Source organism: Eubalaena glacialis, chromosome 3, assembly GCF_028564815.1.
Source record: "Eubalaena glacialis isolate mEubGla1 chromosome 3, mEubGla1.1.hap2.+ XY, whole genome shotgun sequence".
Classification (NCBI taxonomy): domain Eukaryota; kingdom Metazoa; phylum Chordata; class Mammalia; order Artiodactyla; family Balaenidae; genus Eubalaena; species Eubalaena glacialis.
The window spans coordinates 45,287,315-45,305,960 of record NC_083718.1 but is presented as its reverse complement, the minus strand read 5'-3'; positions in this window follow the sequence as shown (position 1 = coordinate 45,305,960).

The following is an 18,646-nucleotide window of genomic DNA, read 5'->3' as shown; positions in this document are numbered from 1 at the left end:
TCTTGCCCTTGTCTGTGAGGGATGAATCTGACAGGGATTGGGAAGGCAGTCAGGGAAGGAAGTGAAGAGGCTCTGAATGGAGTAGTTTCGTCAAATGAATAGCAGCAAGGATGCTGCAGTGTGTTTTCCTGTTTGGGAAGTTTAATTCTTCACGGTTTGCTTGGCTGTCAGAACGCTTCACGTTTTTATTTGTGAACATACATGGTGATCATCCTTAAGACAAAAAAATCTGATGGCAGGTCCCTCGATGCCCTTGTTCAGAGCAGATGTTGCAATCAGAGCTGGGCTTTCAATTCTCACCTCTGAGATGTTGTAAATTGCATTAAAAAGCATCTCTCCTACACTCTTCATATTTCACATACAACTTACTAAGGTAATGTTGGAGGAAAAAAGTTGAAATAGATGAACTTAACAGCTTTGTAAATCACTGAGACAGAGCTATTATCTGCATTGAAGCAATTACTCACAGCTCATGTTACAATCAAAATGTACAGACTCAACAGGAAAATCAAAAAGAAAGAGATACACACCCTTAGTTCATCAATACGGAACAGCTCTGTGGACCTATCAGGTTTAGAAAATTTTTAAACATTACTTTTTGTGTTGGGGGACCAGAGAGGGGTAATGGAAGCAGAGAAAGGTGGTCCAAAGACAGTGTCTTCACATAGAAAATAGTAGGAATCAAAGGATTATGGGATTACATTAGAAATTTTGTAATAACCTATAAGGGAAAAGAATCTGAAAAAAAAAAAAAAATATATATATATATGACTGAATCACTTTGCTGTATACCTAAAACTGACACAACATTGTAAATCAACTGCATACATCAATAAAAAAAAAAAAAAAAGGATTATGGATCCAGATCTGAGAAAAGAAGTTTTCTCTTTGTGGGAAATGAATTTCTCTTGTCTCACTTCTCATGAAGGGGAGATCTTCTCTCCAGCACTCCTCATGTATGGCCATCTCACCTCTCCTTCATCTCTTCCACAGGCTGAAGTTCGTACACTCCAGCTTGTTGTTTGGGCTCTGTTGGACATAACCTAAGTCTGGATGGCAGGGTGGAAATTGGATAAACAGCCACACTAACTCCAAGGAGATTTTTTTTATGCAAACGTCTGTTTCTTGAATTTGGCTATGGTAAGGTCTAGGGGAAGGGGGAATTTCAATTGATGAAATAAGATCAAGAAGATGTTGCCTCACTCAACGTCTGTGTCCCCCCCATCATCACAGAGGGAGGAAACTCTTTCCAAGTTTCCTCTGTTACTGGGTTTATGCCCAATTCTAGTTTAGGTGAGATCAACTGAATGCTTTTTGTGGTACTTTGCTGTCCTACAGGTATAGCCTGCTTTGAAAGGAACTCCATGCATACATATAAAAATATGGACTTAAAGATAAGTAGAGCAATCAACAAATTTTTATTAAGCGTGTCCCATGTTCCCAGCATTGGGTGATATACAAAAGTGTATTAAGAAACATGGAGGAATGAATCCTTGCACATAGGAAGCTTAAAGTTTTAATAGGAAATTGAAGTGATAAAGATCAAAAAAGACAACCTATGATTTGGTACTAAATTGCAAGGTACCAATATGAATAGCTGTGGATATTTGTAATAGAAGAAGACAAGGTGGACTTCTGAACCTGGAGAAGGCTTCACACAGGAAGTTTGAATTATGCAGGATCTAAGGTGCTGAGAAACTCTGAGCAGGCAGAGCCTAGGGGAGAAGCATTTCCAATGGGGGAAACTGTGAGCCACCAACAAAAGTTAGTAAGTCAACTGATTGTCCATCCACTTGCTAAGAGCTAATTGTATGGGGCATTGTTATCCCCATTTACCAATGGGGAGATGAAACTTGGGAGCAGGTAAGTAACAACAACAACAATAATAGCTAACACTCATTTAGCACTTAACAAGTTCCAGGAACTGTTTTAGGCACTTTGCATATTTTAAATTATTTAAGCCTCATAACAACCCTCACCGGTAGGTACTATTCTTATACATACCCCATTTAGGCATGAGGAGACTGAAACACAGAGCCGTTAAGTGATTAGCCAAGGTCACACAGGCAGTAAATGGCTGACCTGGGATGAGACCCAAGCCTCTCTAGTTCTAAAGCCCACACTCTACGACACTGTATGTCTGAGGAGGTTTCAATGTGCAGGAGGGTGTGTTTGTGAGAGGTGAGGAGAGGTGGGTGGGCATTATTCTCATTCTTAAACAATTCTTTGTTTTAACTTGTGAAAGGCCATAATGAATTTAAACTTCCAGTCCGAACACCAAAATTCAGGGTATGAAGACCATTTCAGGACACCAACATTACATAAAATAGGCATCAAGCCCTTTTGGTACAGAAGGAAACTCATGAGAATGTTGGTCTCAAGACTTCGCAACAAAGCAGCCTTCCCCCAGGACCAGGGTCACTGGGGACTCTAGAGAGATACAAAAGCAGAGAAATGCCTTCCCACCTCCGTGCAGCTTCTGCTCTTATGAAGCACTTGTTATTAATTTAGAAACATTCCTGAGGTCTCTGTATTTACCTCCTACTCAGGCTTGGATCCCTGAATTCTGTGACAATATAGGATTATGTGGGCCCTCTTTGCATCTCTTGGTAGAACAACCAATCAACCTAATTGGAAAAAATATATGACGTCAGCTTGGTACTCAGAACAGGCCATATGCGGGGAAGAGAGAGAGAGAGGTAATCAGAGAGGATCCAGGCTAGTTTTTCGTTATCAAAATCCCTTCCTCTTATAGACACCATATTGCTAAAATCCCATTAGTAATGATTCATTTCTTTAGGCTTTTTTCCATAATAAAGCCAACAAATCTTCTGATCCAAATGTATCTAATCCAGTGGTTTTAAACATAGAGTCTTAAACAGAATAATTTATTTTTCTCAAATGAATTCTTAATTATAACCTCAGTATATAAGATAAAAGGTGAGCTAGTCTGGGGAAATCAGATACCAGTAAAAGGAGAGTTTCTCTGCTGGCTTAGCCTTTGCTGCATTCTCCACCTTAGCCCCTGAGGCACCCCCAACAGAGTCGCTGGGCTGTGGAACTTACTATGAAATCTTTCATGTACCTCAGTTAGGATGCAAGTAACAATATCTGACTAATCAATGGCTTAAACAAATAAGGTTTTTTCATTTTTCTCATAAAAATAGAAGTCTGAAGGGAGTGGGCTGCCAGTGTTGGTTCAGTGGCTCAGAGATCTCAGAGCTAATGTCTTTGTGATTTTCTTGCTTTTTGCTTCATGATCTGAAGAAGTTTGCCTCAGCTCCAGACATCACATTTTTGCTCAGGGCAAGAAGAAGATGGAAAGGCAGTGCCAACCATTTCTGTTCCCTAAAAATCAAGAAAATAAAGGCTTCCCTGGAGACTTCCAGTAGACTTCCGTTTAGGGCTTGTTGGCCTGAAATATGTCACATGGTCACTCTAAGATGCAAAGAATTCTGGGAAAATAAATATTTAGTTAGCCATATTGCCACTTCAAAGAATATTGGGGTTCTATTCTCAAGGAAGAATATTGGTGTGGATACTGAATAGATAACTAACAATATAAGATATAGCCTGATTTTTCTCTTTATGTACTTCAAGAAAGGAAAACATTACATTTTGAAGTTTTCATGATAGAAATTGCATATAAAATTTTACTAGGAAACTGGTGATTTCTCTTTGGATGGGAGCAAGGGAGTAGAGGTTCCTGTAGGATGTTGATGGGGAAAGGATGCTGAAAGGGGACAGAGGTGAAAAGAAAATAATAGAAAAGCATTAAAGATGAATTACTGGCAATTCATAGGGGACTCTGTGCAATTTTGATTGAGTGTACATAATTTGTCTAGTAAGTTGTCTAGTAGGATATCAGGTATTCTGGAACAATGAGCCTAATATGATACAGCTTCTTAAAAACTAGTATGTTGTCTTAAGTGTAAGCAGTGTGGCTTGTTCAATCGAATACATTCGCCTGATTATCCAGAAAACTGATTTGTTGAGGCAAAACTGAACTTCTTAGATATACGACAGAATAGAGGTAAGAGTTAGTAAAACGTGTTGAAAAATACACACACACACACACACACACACACACACACACGCTCCCATGTCTCTCCCTTTCCTTTAAACTGATAGTCAGGGGACAGTTTATCATACCTGTTTTGGGGTATAGTTATAAAACATTTTCAGTGGAGAGCATGAATGAGCAGGGACTTGTCCTGAAAAACAGAACACAAATAAATTATTAATCATGTTTCCCTTTGTATGTTTACTTGTTTTGCTTCTGAAGGGAGTATTAGTCTACTAAGAGATGCATAATTTGAAGATATTCCAGATGGGTAATCAATGTGATTTAAAATTTTTATGGCGAGAGAACAGAGTTGTAGCTTGGACTTTGTTTTTAGAAGACACTTTAGATCTGTGCAGTTAAAAACAAATATTTTGCATTAGAAGGTTACTGTCTTCCATGAAATAATGTTGACTATGTTCTTAAGTCCTCCTTCTGTTTTTTAAAAACTGATGGAATAGAAGAGCTGAATGGGTCTACCAAATGGACAGGAAAAGCTATCACGCAGAGACGGGAGCCGAGGCTCCCGGCAAGCAACGACTGGGAGCTTTATTTAATCATCATCATCATTATATAAAAAAACAAACCACAAATTCCACTTCCCTTCCTTTGTTTCCCAATCAATTGAGACAGACTTGTTCTCTCCATTCTCAGGCCAGAAGGAAATCTAAAGGAAGCACTTTCTGAATTTCATATTTAAGCAAAGTGAGTGAGACTTCAGCCAAAGGGGTTGCTGCTCGGCCAGTAAGATGGGTTTGGTGATGAGATCACCTTAGAGGACCAGGAAGCAGGACAGATGTCGCAAGGGCAGTGCTTTTAAAAACTGTGCATCCTGACACATTAGGGAACCATGAACTCAATTAAGAGGGTTCTGACCGTGTATTATTTCTTATGGAGTTCCATAGAACAGAATAAAATAAAATAAAATAAGTCACATGTAGTCAGAGTATTATTTATAAAATTTTTGTTTCAATAATATATGTGTGTCCTTATATAAATCATATTTCTTTACATGGGTCATGGTCAAAAAAGTTTCAAAATATTGCTTCAGGGCTAAGTGTGAAAGGACAGTCGCTCTTTTCTTACAACCTCGATTGGAAGGAGAAGGGGAAGTGGAGAAAGGGGGGTATGTAGAGTCTCTGGGTTCCTTTCTCCCTGTTAGCACACACCTTGGCTGCTAGCACATGTAACTGTGGGTGTGTACATCTTCAATATTTGCACATAGATATTCTTCCACACGACTTGGAGGAGATTTTTGCCGAGTTGCTCATCCAGAAACACCATTTGGATTGATTGGGATTGCATTACATTTATAAAGTAATTTGGGGGAGAATCGACATCTTAGTTGAATCTGCCAATCCAAGTGTGTGGGGTGTGTCTACATTTACTCTAGTCTTTTTCTAGATCCCTTAAGTCTGTTTATGCTATCTTTTTAAAAAGCTTTTCTTTTTTTACTTGTTGACACCTATGTGTTTGGCATGTTTTGGTTCTAGTTGTTTGTTTTGTTTGTTTGACAGCTTTCTCTCCAGACGTACTGAACTCTCAGGCTCATAGAACTTGCAGATGTCTTCCATGTGTTCCTTCCTCTGTTCAAGCTGTTCCTCTGTGCAGAAAGCCTTTTCCTGCATTTCTTGAGGATGTTAGAGCAGCTGTTACCACTGCTCGGCTGCCCCTCGGGTGGAGCTGTCTCCCAGGGGTCCTGCCAGCAGTAGCCCCCTAACTAGTCACTTTGCTTCTCCTCTTACCCACCCACCATTCTCCACATAGCCATTGGGATGATCTTGAAAAACAAAAATCAGATCACAAAAACAAAAATCACTTCCCTCCCTAAGACTTCTAATGGCTTCTACTGCCTTTGCAAAAATCCAAACGTGTTTCAAGACCCACAGTGCTCCCCGTGATTTGGCTCCTGCCCATTTCTCCAAACTTGTCTCCTGAACTTCTCCTCATCGTTCATGATGCTTCAGTCACACTGGCCTTCCTTCAAGCCCTCAACTCAAAGCCTGTCCATCCTCTGACACATTGGCTGTTGCCTCTTCCTGTGATCCTGGGATGCTCCTGCTCTAGACGTTGATCACGTGGTTAGTTCCTTCTTGCTGTGTGGACACCAAACAAATGTTTTATTTAATTTTGATTTTGAGAGGCCTGTTCTGAACCCTAATATAAAGTGGTACTCTCCATACATCTAGTCACTATCCATTATCTTTTTTTAAGACTTTATAATATCTGCTATTTTCTTATTTGCTTTTTTATTATCTATTTCCCACTCCCCCACCTCCCCACCACACACTAAAATGCAAACCCCATGAGAATAGAGACTTTGTTAGTGACTGATATCTCCCCAGCCCTACAAAGGCACTAGATAAATGTTTGTTGAATTAATGGATAGTCCCATAAACTAGGAACTGTACCGAATACAGAGTACAGAAAACACTCAGTCCTTATCTTCAGACACTCTATACTCTGAGGTCAGTGATGCTGTGAAAATTACCTGCTCTGTTTTAGGAAATCATTTTAGTGTTTGTGTGTGTACAAGCAGGGCTATGTGAAAGGGAGCCCCTTAGAAATTAACTACTGAGAATATATTTTAAATGTTAAAGATACATTTTAACTATTAAGAATATGTTCATTGTTAAGAATATATATTAATTTGATTTTACAGTGTGTTTTGAAGACTTTGCTATAGGTAAACACAGAACCTCTGGAGAGATACTCAGATGAATAAACAGTCTCCATCCTTGAAGGAGGATGCTTTTAGTGAGATAAAGGAACTCGTAACAACACAGTAAGGCAATGGACTTGAACAGCGGTGGAAAGGATGCCCTTGTGAGGGCATTTATGGGACACTGGGGCTCAGGTTGGTCCAGTATTGTGATGAACATTCTTTGCTTTTTCATAGTAAACCATTACCGACCAATCACACTTGAATTTAAACCCATCTGGGTGAACTTAACATTCTCCCCCTAAAAGAAGTCATGGTAATTTGATCTACAATTCAGAAGTGGACCCAGAGAATGAATGAGCCTTTCTGAGGAAAATCCTGTGGTATGTTCTAAGAATGAATATTGCTTGAATGAGATTAAAAGCTTCCAACCCAGTCAGTAACAGGCCGCCTGTCTCGTCCCTCCTGTGGCTGGGATAGAATTGGAATCTGTGGCTCAGCACCTGCACGCATGTTGCCTCCTCCCACTTGACTCCAGTGCTTGAGGAGTCTTGTTAGCTTGGAAATGGATGATGCTTCTGTGCAGAGTAGTGCCAGGGTGTGGAGGGGCCAGGCGCATCTCTCCTTGGATCTTAGGTTGTTTACCAAGTTTCCATGTGAATTTTTACATTTCTACTGGCCACAGAATCTCCTCTGAAAGAGAGAGATCCTATGTTGGATGAGTGTGGAAATCTCAGAGCCAAGAGCTGGAGGATGGGCAATAGAATAGACACAAAGAGAAGCCCTTCCAGATTCCAGACAGCATGGCGGAGCCATTACCGCAGGACCTCATCAGCGGTTGAGGTCTATAAGTCTATCAAATGTCAGTCTAACATATGAATTAATGATCCCAGATTTGAGTAGAAATCTTCTGAAATGATTTTCTTTTTCCTAGAGGGAGGATGAAGGTATAACACCTGGCTTCCTGGAGACTGTATAAAAACCTGGTGCTCGGGCTTCCCTGGTGGCGCAGTGGTTGAGAATCTGCCTGCCAATGCAGGGGACACGGGTTCGAGCCCTGGTCTGGGAAGATCCCACATGCCGCGGAGCAACTAGGCCCGTGAGCCACAACTACTGAGCCTGCGCGTCTGGAGCCTGTGCTCCGCAACAAGAGAGGCCGCGATAGTGAGAGGCCCGCGCACCGTGATGAAGAGTGGCCCCCACTTGCCACAACTAGAGAAAGCCCTCGCAAAAAAAAAAAAAAAAAAAAAAAGAAAAAAACCTGGTGCCCTGGGCATCAATGGGGTGCAGTCTTCTGACCCCAGCTCACAATATCACTTCTTGAAGTTCAAGACCATCACCATGAAGATGTGATTACATAATGAGTGTCTCAAGTTGCCAGTTAAGTACCAAGTATGTAGTGGGGCAGTGGTAACCTGCCGTGTCTCCATCACAGAGGGGAAAAAGGTGGTCATGACCTGGCTTTTCTGGGCCACAGTTTTCCATTCTGTGTTCTGTGAATCTAGCACACAGCTGTGGACTGTGTCATTTAGTCTTCCCTCTTCTTCTCAACCCTCCCTAGAGCTTGTCTGGAGAAGGCTGGGGAGCTATTCCCCACCCCTCCACCAACTCTAACACTTCCATTACCATTCTATCAAGCAGTGGCCAAGTTCAGAGTTCACAGGAAGGCAAGGTCTATGAGAAGCCCTGAGTCGGTGGCCATCTGTATCTTGTCACTGCAGGCCATGTCTCTGGGCATACTCTTCCACTAGTCTGAGTCTATTCCTCTGTAAACCTAACTCCAAAAGTATCGCTAGAAAAATGACTCGAATGCAAATTAGAATAACATGGGACCCTTGATCCTTATCTAGGCTGGGGGTTTTCAAGTGTGTCCTTTGTGTGGTGGTGCCAGTGTCCCCCATAAATTCTTAATAGGTATTTATCATAGAGCCTTGACTTTATACCAGCCAACTGTGTCAAGATGGCTCAGAAGATCCATTCCTCTGAAGTATACTGCTCTTATAGGGCAGGCAACCCACCCCATAAGAAAGAGTAGAACTTTATGAAAACTGTGATGCAGGAAAACTTGATTGAATATCCACTCTTCTGGAATCTCCATTCTTCTTTGACCCGCTGCTCTTAACCCCAATGACCATAGGCCCTCCGTGGTGACATGCCAGTTAAACTTATCTTGTGATAGAGATCATTCCACTCACTGTCTACTTAACCCTAATTGTGTTGTGTACTCTCATACCAGATTTATCAAAATAGCTGATATACTAAACAACTCACACTAAGGTACAAATACATATCTGGTCAAAAATTTGTGTGGTACCTCTTCTATATGGCGTACCTGAAATTTTATTAAGCCCTCCAACCCTTAATTAAGGAGAGTACTAAGTGATGGGAATTCCAGCTGCTAAGAGAGGGTACTATAAGTGTTTCCAAGATCATGCTGTTTTGGACATGGCTTAGCTGCACTTGTGTATACAGATCTTATCATTTTTATCTGTAAACTATCCAAACCACTAAAAAGAGTTTAAAATTGAACTGTATAAGGTGTTCATGGACTGTCTTTTGCAAAGCTTCTGAATGGTGATTAGAGAACTTTTTGTGCAAAATCAGTGAAGATAGACTTAAAGGGAAATTTGCCAATGAGACACCCTCTGTGGACAGCTGTGTATTTATCACCACACACACCTGGGCCACTCTCGCATGGCACCCAAGTAGAGAAGGATTATGATTCTTATTGGCTTTCAACAGCTAGCAGCAGTCAATTCTGCAATAGAAGTTTTGTATTAATGGGCAGCAAAGCCAGAAACAGAGGATCTCTAAGTCCGAAAGTATTACACTAATTATGTAACTTTTGTCAATTTCAGTTTTTACATTCTCTATAGGAATTTTGAATCTGATCTGCTACCATGTTTCAGGAAAAGAGGAGCGTCCACAGGGTTAGTTTCACTGGCAAATTTTCAACATATTCAACTAATAGTGTCCTGTTCTACTCTTCAGTGAACAACATTATATTAAGTTGAACCATATGAAACTGCTGTTTCTGTAAGTCAAAAACAGTTGAATATCAGCAATTTCATATGGTTAACCTAATCTGTTGTTGCACACCCTGAGAATAATGGAAAGCATCCCACCAAGCATGAATCCCTTTGAGCCAGGAGAAGCTATGTCGTGGCAATTCATGCCACATTTCCATTATAAAATAGAATAGCGTTAAAGAAATTAATATTATGCTTGCCCTAAGTATTGCTTTTTAATAAATCTCTCTAGTGAAGTGAATTTCTGAGTCAGTGTTAAGGCCATGGCCCAGGTTTTTATTTAGCCTTTCTCTTTAATAATTAGAACTCAAAGCCACCATTACAATATGCTGATGGCAACATAGACCATGAGGAGAGGAATATCCAGAATGAGAACTTGCTGATCTGAGGGGAATCCACTATCCAGGTAGGTATGGAGAGGATAATTCAGTGGTCCAGGAACATTGATGGGGTAAGAGAACCTCAGTCCTAATTCTGAAAAATGTTGGCCCCAAGATATCTGATCAGTTGCTTGGAGTATAACAGCAAGGCATTCAGATGTGGGTCAAATGCTATGAATAGAGCTGGCTTTTTGTTTTCACCCAGGAATGTTTCCAAGGGTGGCTGATGTATATGGTTAAATCTGGAGGTAGAGGGGAAGGATATAAGTCCAGAAAAGAGATGGATAAGAATAAGGTGGGGTCTTATGCCTAGCTGGGTTGAGGGTTTGGCTTCTGGTCCTAGAACAGGAGTCCTCAGCACAGCAAGCAAACAGAATTAAGGCTTCTTCCTCTTAAGGTTGAATTACTTAGGCAGATACCCATTCTAAGTTGAAGCCAACACAGTAGGGACGTTCAGCTAGAACTTCAGAGCTACTCAAGCATCAGAATCTTCCTCAGCAGATTCAGGGCCCAGATAATTTTTGGCTGATAAAGAGACCTGGAGGGGAGACCTGAGACCAAATAGACGGGTCTGGGTCACAGGACCCAGAGCCTGAGAGAGTAGGTCAGGTACAAGTCTACTGGACAAGAGACTATTGTTTCCAGCCTTTCAGAAACAAATAGACTGGAACCTGCATGTGGAAACCATCAATAGATCCAGTTGTGAGGAAACCAGGAAGGGGCTGACATCCTTGGTTCATATTCACACAAAGACTCAGTTTTGAGATGCACTTGGTCAAATTTTTATTGAGTTATCTACCATGTTCCACATATCAAATTAGTTTCTTTAATTCCTTTAATTCTCATAACAACTTCATGAGGATAGTTTGATTTCAATCTTAGAGAAGACAGAGAATATAAGACAAGGTAAATTATTGGGATAATTATTTTTATTGGAATAATAATTGTTGGAACTCAAACCCAAATCTTTATGTTTCCATAGAAGAAGGTGTATTTGTTTCCTATTGCTGCTGTAACAAATTAGCACAAATTTAGTGGCTTAAAACAACACACGTTTATTCTCTTACCATTTTGGAGGTCCAAAATCTACAATCAAAGTGTTAGCAGGGCTGGTTTCTTCTGGAGACTTAGGGGAGGGTTAGTTGCCTGGCCTTTTTTAGCTTCTAGAGGCCTCCTGCATTCCTTAGCTTGCAGCCCCCTCCTTGCATCACTCCAACCCCTTGCTTCCGTCTTCACATCTCCTCCCCCTGATTCTAATCCTCCTGCCTCCCTCTTATAAGGACTCTTGTGATTAAATTGGGCCCACCCAGCTAATCTCCTCATCTCAAGATCCTTAACTTATCACATCTGCAAATTCCCTTTTACCATGTAAGGTAGATAATATATTCTCAGGTTCTAGGGATTAGGAGGTAGACTTGGGCGTGGGGCAGCCTTATTCTACCTACCACGGGAGGGAATGGAGGGAAGTACTTTGAGCTGGTGAGGTAAAGGTGGCCAGACAGAACGGAGAGTTTAAACATTCTCTGAGGCTGATGCAGGACAGGAACAGGGAACAGAGACAGGTGTCCCTCAGCATGCAGGAACTTCAGTGGGGGATGGCTGCAGGACACTGGTTCTCAGTGGGGAGGGACCTCCGGCATAGGCGTCTCTGAGCTGCCCAGAGCAGCAGGGACCACAGACAGATGGCAGGACCAGATCTCAGCAACAGTCTCTTCTAGCTAAAGGAAGGGCCATAAAGGTGATGACCATCATGCAGAAATGCCCACCTACTCCTCTGCCATTCTAGAAACATATAAGCCAGGATTCTTGTGTGACCTCATAGAGTAGGGGAAAGGGTCCCCCAAATGATTGAGATTGACTATCTGGTTGGGTTGACCAGTGGGGGCTGAGACAAGATTAAACATCATTTTAAGAGTTTTTAAGGGAATGTGACATTGAGCCTTCGTACTGGTTTAAAGTCATAACTTTTGGAGTTACAAACTTTTTCCATGGCCATAGATAGTGGAGGGGCAGGTAAAGGCAGACAACAAAGAGTTTCCTGCCAGTGTGCTCCAAGCGATCTTTATAGCCAGGAGGAAAGATGACGGACATCTCACTTCCAAATGCTCCTTACTTAGGGTCTAAACCTAAACCAGACAACCTGCTAGTTAGTCAGCCTCCTTCGATGGCAGATATTATCTGAATAACAATAACCATATTAATAAGCATATCCACCAGGGGGGATGAAAAGGTGGCAGGGTATTCCCAAGAGGAAAATTAATTTCTTTTTATAATCCGCTGTAGTTTATTTCACATAGTCATGACCCGCCCAGTATGTTTTTTCTTTATGACGAGCCATAAAAATGACAAAATACATTAGCCAAGTTCTTCGTTTCTGCTAAAATGACCATATTCAAAAATAATAACAGAGACTTGTATCAGCGATGCAAAAGATGCATGAAGTAATTGGGGCTTAATTTGTACACAAACTGTCAAGGCAGTTTTCCTCACGGCCTGCATCTTCTGAATTCATTAGTCTCTAATTACGGCCAGTGGGGACCAGCAGTTAGAAGGTTAAAGAGGTTCTGACAGGCCTAATCATTGCTCAGGAAGCTGAAAATGTATGCAAAGTCTCAGCAGATGGGGTGAGAGCAGCTTCTGCCAAGTGATAACTGTTATTCCTTTGCACCTCCAGAGCTGTCATCCTAACAGGCACATTTTAAATTTATTAATTCTCTGGTTACAATGCATACACAGTCTCTAATGGTATGTCACTCTGAGTATATAAACTGAGCAATTAACACATATTACCTGGTAATGGTAAAATTATTTGTTGCCTGTTTGATTTCTTTTTTTTTTTTTTTTTTTGGTTGTCTCCTATTCCAGTAAGAATTGTCCCAGAAAAAGCTTCCTTTTGTTAAACTGGAAGCAAAGCTACATTGTAGATGAATTTCTCTTTTTGATATTATAAGCAACCTGAATGCCTATGGCCATGCTTTACTCAACCTGTCCCATCCATCACCAGATTCAGGCCTCTCACATCAGAATCTAGTAGTTAAAAACAATTCGGGTGAGAGGCTTGGTCAGACTTTTGGGAAGAGGCAGAGAAAGCCAATCTTTGATGAAATGACCCTTTAAAGTGAGAAGAAACCCAGGGTCGTATTTCTCATCTGTGACTCGATACTAACTCCTAGAAGGAGAGATGATGTGCACATTGCAGTTTCCAATTCAAAAGTCATCAATATCTTATCCTTCTTTGGTGGTCTCCCTGACTTTAATCCTGATTGTTTTAAAGCTAACTAATCACCAGTAAGACGTGTGTGTGTGTGTGTGTGTGTGTGTGTGTGTGTGTGTTTTAAATAAATGAGGTCTCTTGTCTTTCCTGTGACTATGCCCATGACATGGGAAGGGCCTTTAATTAAATGCAGCACTTAGCTCACAATTGTTTGCACGTAGGAGGCTGCAGAAATGGAGACAGCTGGAATGGATAGTCCCTAAATTGTAGGCTTCATCAGGACTACAAGATTCATCAGCGGTCCTAATAGCATGAGAAGGTGTTAATCTCAGCCACAGAGCAATTATCCGTCCAGGGACTGACTGCCACTCTCTGCATCCACTAGCCCATTTCGCCTAATTGATTTGCACTGTATAGAAGTAATATAACAAAAAAAAATGTTGCAGAGACTTTATGTTAATTAAAAACTGTGATTACATTTCCCTACTAGGTGGTCCATTTAAGATTTTTATACCATACAGAAAAGACATCAAACTATTAGGTAATAAGTTTTCTTTGCCTGAGACCAAATAACCCATCCATTGTGGTTCCTTCACTGGCTGGAAGAATAGCCCTGGTTGATTAACACACCTGAGCTGTGTGACCTCGGGCAAGCATCCTCATTTCTCTTAGCCTCAGTTTCCTCATCCCCAAAGTGAGAAGTTGGGCTAGACAATCTCTGACCTCTGCAATCTTTTCCAGTCCTGAAAGTCCACAATTCTATCAAAGTCTACAGGGCTGTGTAGCCAGGAGAGGATTCTACCATTGAGCCAGAGCATGAGTCAGGAGTAGGTCTGGTCTTTCATCTTCCACTTCCCGTTTTCAACTTGGAAGTTTAATCTGGTTTCTGACTATCCTGTTTATTTATAACTTTTAAAAACATGTGCACAGTGGATTTTTCCAGCCTCTTTGCTGTATTTTTGCTATATGATATATCCATTTATTTCTGGAGATTTAAAAAAAAAATTGTTTCAGCATCTCTTTAATGGGAAATCCAGTGAGGAGAGTCTAGACATGCTTGCAGGGTCAGCTTACTTGTGTGATGTGGCACCGCAGGGAGAAGGGACCTCCTGGGGCTCTGTGAACTGTGCGTCTGTGTGGTCTGCTCACGTGGCCACACCCATGCCTGTAAGAGTGGCCTCAGTCTGTGTCACTAGTCAGCCAACTGGCCTCCTTGGACATCATTTCCCTGCCTACAGAGTGATAGTGCTGGATGGACTTCTCCCAAAGTTCTGTTTCAGCAACAGCATTTGATGACTCTCACTCATTCTGAGAAAAAGGAATTTCCTCGAAATTAGAGCCTTAGAAGCTAAATGGTATTTAGAGGAACCAGCAGGTAGAGGGAGAAAGACGGGTCCTGAAAGCCATTTACATGAGAAAAGTTTGCCTGAGAAAGCCTCATCATTTTGTGGATGGCAAGTCATGCTGTGGGGCATGACCTTCTCCAGGAAAAAGAAAAATATTGGTTAATATTATTAGCCAAAGTAAAAAAGACAAAAAAAAAAAAATGGGCCTTGGCATTTACCATCCACTTGCGAGTCTCAGGGCAGCATTTCCTCCTCCTTTCGGTGTGTTATGTGACTTGCTTAAACTCTCCTAGGAGTGGCACTGCCGCGTACTCTGCTCTTAAGGTGGAGGAAGCGTGGTTGGGAGTGATCGCTAACCCTTCTCTGGGAACATTCCCACCATTTTGTAGATGATGTTTCCCAAAGAATGAACCACCTACATCAGAATTCTTGAAGGGCTTGTTAAAACGTCAGATTCCTGGGCTCTACCCCAGATCCATGTACCCAGAACCCCAAAGGGATAGACCATGGGAAACTCCATTTAAAAAAAAAAAAAAGCTGCTCAGGTGCTTCTTATCATAGCTGAAGTTGGAGAATCACAGTTCTAGAAGGCGGAAGACCAGCCTGTTTTGTTCTTCCCTCTAGGAATAGTGATCTTCATTTCACACTCGTTGTGACGGACTTATAGCCTCATAGAGAAGATAGAGTCCCCAGCAGGGAGGTTCTTCCCGGGGGCGAGGTCACAACCATGAGCTGGAAGTCAAGGTTGTTACGGGAAAGCCCTGTTCTGCCCAGAGACCCCATCCTCTCAGCATAAGACTCTCTTCCGTAATCGGAGCCTGGTGGCCTTTCTTGGTCTGAATCACTTTTACCCAGAGGCTTAGTTGTCAAGCTTCAGCAGGCTTCAGTTGTAGGCTTTCAACAGCATGTGAGGGTCCAAGAAAAATGGTCCCCAGCCCCCTGCCCTGACACTTACACTGCTTTGCCCATATACATCCAGTGACACACATGCAAAAGGCCCTCAGTCACCGCAAGTCCTGGAAAGGTGACAACCTCAGAGTCACATATAAATGACCAAGAAACATATGAAAAGTTATTTAACCTCACAGTCTGAGAAACAAATAAAAATAACAATATGTTATTTTCATGCCCCCAAATTCTTCCCAAAAGAAATAAAAATAGACTCACACAAAAAAATAAATAAATAAAAATAAAGTCTATGTGTTGATACTAAAATGACCAACCTTAGCATTACCTTATCAAGAAAGGTTAGATTTTCCTAGAGATTATCATACTGAGTGAAGTAAGTCAGACAGAGAAAGACAAATATCATATGATATCACTTATATGTGGAATCTAAAAAAAAAAAATGATACAAATGAACTTATTTACCAAACAGAAACAGACTCACAGTCTTAGAAAATAAACTTATGATTACCAAAGGGGAAAGGTTTTCTGGGGGAGGAATAAATTAGGAGCTTGGGATTAACACATATACACTACTACGTGTAAAATAGATAACCAACAAGGACCTACTGTATAGCACAGGGAACTCTACTCAATATTCTGTAATAACCTAAATGAGAAAAGAATCCGAAAAAGAATAGATATGTGTATACATATAACTGAACCACTTTGCTATACACCTGAAACTACTACAACATTGTAAATCAACTATACTCCAATATAAAATAAAAATTAAAGAAATAAAAATTAAAAAAAGAAAGGTCAGATTTTACCTAAAGAGAATTTGATAACTGGGCTAAGGTAAATATTTTATGCACATTTACATGGAACCAGTGATTACTTGTCTTTAGGGATGTAATTTTTATTTGTGCTTCAGAGGTTTAGCATTAGCTGGACTTCTATTGCTGGTTAACTTTAAACTGAAAAGTAGTCAGATCTTAAGGTTTAAAAATTATAGTGTGATTCTCAATTTCTTGTTTAATTAATTTGTATTAATTTCTAGTTCTTAAAAATAGATTTTTAATTTTCTTTCTCCTAAAGATGGAGACATAATATATTATTATAATATTATTATTAGTTTTCTGCCTTCCCCAAAGAGCCCATCATAGTCCTGGGCATTAGTTATTGGTCAATAAGTAATTTTAAATATGACCAATAAGGTGATCACACACCTCATGAGAGATGGTGAACATATCTGGGTAACAATGAAGTTACTATACAATCAACCCCTTCCCCCATCACATATTTTGATGAGTTTTTCAGTTCATGAGCTTTGATTAAAATGTAAGAGCCAGGTTATGTAGGGGACACTACTGCTTATTTTTGTTGAGATTGCTGGCAACCATTCCGTGAAGAGCAAAGGATTTTTCCTGATAATATTCCACTATAGGCTCTTATTAAATTCCAGAATATTGGCGCTGCATCGGATCTCAGAAATCATTTTCTCTGTGCCTCATTTTGCAGTTGAGGAGATTTCTGAAAGGTACACAGTCCCTTGGTGCTTAGCAAGGGGTTCACCAATGTCCTGGGTCATTGGACAGAGTGATGGGGCAGAGTCTGGGGTACAGACAACTTACTCCAACCTGGACAATCCAGTGAAAATAGGCTGGGGCTGGTACTGACTACCTCACAAGGCAGAGACAAGAGCATCTCAGCCCTGGCTCAGCTTCCATCCAGCCTGGAGAGCTCAGTGGGGCAGAGGCTTGCGATTTCTTAAGCTAATGTTTTCTCTCTCTCATGTCTTCTATTTATCCACACGTTCTCTGGGAGACCTGCACTGCAAGTCTGCCTTCAAATCTTTCTGTGTCCACATCCAGACCAGCAGCTTTGGCACATAATATTGAGTACTGGCAGTCTTTGTTTCTAGTGCTGTGAAAGGGGAGTCCTATCTAGCTGTGAGAAGGAGACCCCAGGGTCCCCCCTGAGAGCCTTTGGTGAGTCCAAGAGAAGGGTGACATGGACGTGAAACTTATTACTGATGCTTCAGAGGTTTAACTGTAACTGCTTCCCCAGATGCCCTACAACTCCTTTTGAAATCAGTTCCATTTATCTCTTCACTTGCTCTCTTACTTGGAGAGACAGCCCCCCCTCGTCCCTATCCTTTTTGTCTGGTCTGGCCCTGCAGGGGAGCAGACACGGGCCTGCTGCCTCGTGTCAGTTGTTCCTCAGAGAGAAGCAGCGGGTCTCCAAGCAGCCCATCCGTACCACTGGCAGGAAGGCAGGAGGTGAGCGTCAGCACACAGGCCTGGGGGTGCCCCATTTCTTGGCAGTGCAGACGCTGTGATGTTTTCAGAAGGCCTTCTTCTTTAGGTGCTACCTGTCAGGTGAGGAGGTGGAGAACCTGAGGCCTCAGGACTCCGGTTTACCAAATGGAGCTGAGCTGACGCATGAGGCTGGGGGTGAATTAATTGCTACATGGATTCTGGTTGTTCACTTGAGGGTGTGAGGTAAACACATGTCCTTCAACTGGGCTGGGGACAAGGGTCAGCAGAGAGGGATGCAGGGTGCCCTCACAGGAATCTGAGGGAACGGATTCTCATCGTGTCACTGACTAGCTTACATTTTTGGTGGAATCACATCCCCTCAGGAAGCACAGGATCTAGAGTCTTTCTCACTGGTTGTCCTTACTGTTTGTTGCCCTTGACTTTATGGGATTCTTTGGAGCTTTGAATGATCTGAACTACATCTAGACAGGTGTGAGGGGAGAGAGTGAGATTTTCTATGGGTAGTACTCATAAGAGACCTTTTCCAGAACTAAAAATCTCAGAGACATTTGGCCTTTTCTCTTACTGGCTGTGTGAACTTTGAAAAGTTACTTAATCTCTTTTTTACCTCGGTTTGTTCATCTGAATTGGGGATCAGATTTGTACTTGATTTATAGGGCTGTTAAGTCATCTAAACGAGATAAGGTATGTAAACAGTTTAGAATAGTGCTTGGGACATATAAGATCTTGATAAAAGTCTGATTGTTTTTATCATTATTGGTGCGTGATTTGTGTGTGGGTGT